Consider the following 4,073-nt stretch of genomic DNA (forward strand, 5'->3'; position numbering starts at 1 on the left):
AGGAGGTACATCCAGGAAATGCGTCAGAAAAGGATTCTGCGAGAGGTCAACTGAGTCACCTCGACAATCCAACCAGACAGGCTTTTTGCAACAAGAGAGGGGGAAGTTTATCCGTGGTCCGGGGTTCAATATTAATTCCTCAGCCAGTGTCACTGAGCCGGTCATCCAATCATGAACTGGGCTTCCGCCTGTGGGGTCTTGATGTGCGAATTTAAGTAGAAATCTCTTGTCTGGAGACGACCGCTTCCCCATTGAATTGGCGTAATTGGAACTTCCTGGAGTTGAACATTTTGCTGGAGAACTGTAACCTCGTGGAGGGAAACTTAATGTCAGAAGTGGGATTCAAACCCACGCCTCCAGAGAAAACTGCGACCTTAACGCAGCGCCTTCGACTGATCAGCCATCCAGCCGCGTAGTGGCAAACGACACGCTTCTTGCAGAAATCGATTTAAATTATATCTTCATCGTCATTTCTCTGCAAACTCGATGTGCTTTTCCTCTTTTTGAATCCAGGCAGAGTCCTGTATCTGAGTGCCATACTTCTCCAAGCCGCTGGGGGTTAAGCAGCTTCCAATTGCTGCATTGATCCGTTTGCTCCAATCAACAATGGCCGAACTGCCGCTCTACCTGTTCCCACACGAAGGTATTGAGAGTCTAATATCTGAGCGGCATGAAGGGTCCAATGAGATAGTTGCATCCTGGCGACTATAATCTCTCTCCACAGCTGCTTCAGGTGCAGCTTTCACAGAACTGACAGATGACTGCCTCTCAGCAAGTAGGATGGGGGCAGCTTCAGCAAGTCATACACTAAGCTAAACGCTGCACCTTTAACTGAGAAGCAGCAGAATTTGACTTCCCACTTACCTTTCCTGATTTCCTCACTGCACCAAATTACCAAGTTTCAATTCTCACTCTGGATGTGTCTCACTCACTCAGAATGTGTCTCCTTGAACTGCGCAAAATCAGATGTGCTTTTCCTATTTATCAACTCCAGCCAGAGTCCGGTATCTGAGTGCCATCCTTCTCCAAGCCGCTGGAGGTTAAGGAGCTTCTCATTGATACATTGATCCGTTTGCTGCAAACAACAAAGTCCGAACTGCCCCCTACCTGTTCCTCACACGAAGGTATTGAGCGTCTAAAATCCAATTAGACAGTTGCATCCTGGCGACTGGGATCTCTCTCCACAGCTGCCTCTGGTGCTGCTTTCACAGACAAGTAGCCGAAGAAGCCCTTCAGTGTCCACACAGGAGGAGGTACATCCAGGAAAGGCGGCAGAAGAGGATTCTGGGAGACGTTACCTGAGTCACCTCGGCAATCCAACCAGACAGGCTATTTAAATAATGAGAAGAGGAATTTTACACGGAGTCGTGGTATCAATTTTAATTCCTCAAGCAGACTCACTGAGCAGGTCATCCAGTCATGAACTCGGCTTCTGCCTGTGGGGCCTTGCTATGCGAATTTAAGTAGGAATCTCATGTCCTGAGCCCACCGCTTCCCCATTGAATGGGAGGTATTGGATCTTCTTTGGGCTGAACATTTTGCTGGAGAAACGTAACGTCGTGGAGGGAATGTTAATGCCAGAAGTTGGATTCGAACCCACGCCAACAGACGGAACTGCGATTTTCACGCAGCGACTTCGACGGCTCCAACAGCCTGACGCGTTGCGGCAAAGATATGCTCCGTGCACAAATCGATTTAAATTCTATCTTCATCGTCAATTCTTTTCAAACTTGATGTGATTTTCCTAATTTTGAACCCCAGCCAGAGTCCTGGATCTCAATGCCATCCTTGTCCAAGCCGCTGGGGGTTAAGCATATTCTCATTGCTGCATTGATCAGTTTGCTCTAATCAACAAGGACCGAACTCCCGCTCGACCTGTTCTTCACACGAAGATATTGAGCGACTAAGATCTGAGCGACGTGAAGTATCCAATTGGAGAGTTGCAACCTGGCGACTGGAATCTCTCTCCACAGCTGCTTCCGGTGCTGCTGTCACAGAGAAGTTGCCGAAGAACCCCTCCAGTGTCCAAACAGGAGGACGTTCATCCAGTAGAGGCGCCAGAAGAGTGTTCAGGGAGAAATCAACTTAGTCACCTCGACTGTACAGTGGGAGCTGAAGAACAGGTGTCAAAGAACGGATCAGACTGAAAGCAAAACTTTGATACTAATAAAGAAAAAGGCAGATATGCTGCTGGCAAACAGTGACTTGTTTACGTTTGAAATGAGAGAGAATATAAATAGCAGTTGATGGTTTCGATCCGTCGACCTCTGGTTTATGGGCACAGCACGCTTCCGCTGCGCCACTCTGCTCGGGGTCGGACTTGAGGCAAAGTTTGAAGAAATCAGGGACAGCGTGATCAATGTTCCCGGAGAGGTGAAACTGCCGCCCGAAATTCATTCTATGACGGTGATTCCAGACACTCCCCACTTTACCATCAGAACAACGTCACAGAAGAAATCACATCACCTTCACAGAACAACCATTGAGCACGAAAGTAAATTATCTGACCTATGCTGACCAGAATCAGTGTGCTCAAACGTGTGTTCCTGTGGAAAGAAAAAATGAGGAGGTGAATAGTTGTCTGGCTACCGCAGGGCAGTAATGTTGTAGCTCCTGGTTTAAGGAGCAGAGTGCCGCAGCGGAAGCGTGCTGGGCTATTAGCCCGGGGTCGAGTAATCGAGGCAATTCTCTGCAATTTACATTCTCCCTAACACCAAAAGTCAACATAACGCACGCTCCTGCGTTAGAGAGATTTTTATTGGTAAGGAGTTGAAGGTTTATGGAGAGCATGCAGGACGGAGGAGTTGAGGCCACGATGGGATCAGCTAAGATCACATGGAAGGTGTAAGACTCAGGAGGCTATATTGCCTACTCCCGCTCCGAGGTCATGTGTTCTTGGGACAGGGTGTTCTCGCTGGTATCATAATCGATCTCTTGGTCTGTAACATTCTAAGTAGCAGCTGAGGAACCTTTCAGCCATGATGGAATGGCGGGCAGATTCGATGGGTCGACTGGCTTAATTTTGCTTCTATACCTGATGAACTTATCTTTTTGGCGCGACTTCATGCCTTTCAAACTGAGGGAAAGAAATAGTTTCCAACACAGAATTTATGCGCTATTAGGGCGGGGAGTGAATAAAGTCAATTCCTCGTCATTTTTTAACGTGGTTTGAATATGGCAAGTGTTCGAGTATTCACCACCTCCAGCCCTTAAAGAAAAGTTAAAAATCACAGCATTTTTACTTCACCCTCATGAAATAGACCAAACAGAGACGCAACAGACACGTTACAGAAGATGATGGGATACGGACCCACGAGCGCAGAGCACCAAGGGTTATTGTGTATCCCTTAACCTCGTGGTACAACTCCTTCACTTCATGGACCTTTAATATTTGATCTTCTCACATACAAGGAACCGAGGCACCCCTCCAATACACAAACAGAAGGAATTCCACCTGGGAGAGGTGGGAGAACTTAATTATAGGAGAGGTCAACACGGAAACATCGACTATACTGTGTTCGGCCGAAGAAGAACTGGTGTCAACCGGCGGTGAAGCCCCAACACGTCTGCCTCCGTTCCTCCCTCCACTAACCCAACTCGATGCAATCTGGCCTGAAAACCTGGAATAGATTGTCACATCAGTGATTGCAGATCCATCTTGGATAAATGAGCGACACTTCAGAGAAGCAGTGGATGAAAATTCCACGAGGATGAGATTCGAACCCACGCGCGCAAAGCACAATGGATCAGCAGTCCATCGCCGTAACCACTGGGCCACCACGTCCCACGCACTCAGCCGCAAATACGTCTAAATGCGGTTCGCATCCATGAACTGATGGAAATTATCTGCCTCATTCTATTCAACCTGGTGTCCAAAACTTAAAATGGAGCGATAGCGGTACAGTGTTGAGCATAGCTGCTTACCAAACAGTTGACCGGGGATCTGTTCCCGGCCATCGCAGTAATAGTTGTATTGGATGTTTTTGCGCCACATAGAACATAGAAAAATACAGCACAGAACAGGCCCTTCGGACGACGATGTTGTGCCGAACCTTTGTCCTAGATTCATTATA

The 4,073-nt window shown here is 47.7% G+C and overlaps 1 non-coding gene across 1 annotated transcript; it reads right to left on the reverse strand.

Moving 5' to 3' along the window:
* Nucleotides 1-3,694: 3,694 nt before the first annotated feature.
* Nucleotides 3,695-3,784, reverse strand: trnas-gcu (transfer RNA serine (anticodon GCU)). Its single transcript has one exon. It is a non-coding gene; the product is annotated as a tRNA-Ser (tRNA).
* Nucleotides 3,785-4,073: the final 289 nt, after the last annotated feature.

Source organism: Scyliorhinus torazame, chromosome 24 (assembly GCF_047496885.1).
Source record: "Scyliorhinus torazame isolate Kashiwa2021f chromosome 24, sScyTor2.1, whole genome shotgun sequence".
Lineage (NCBI taxonomy): Eukaryota > Metazoa > Chordata > Chondrichthyes > Carcharhiniformes > Scyliorhinidae > Scyliorhinus > Scyliorhinus torazame.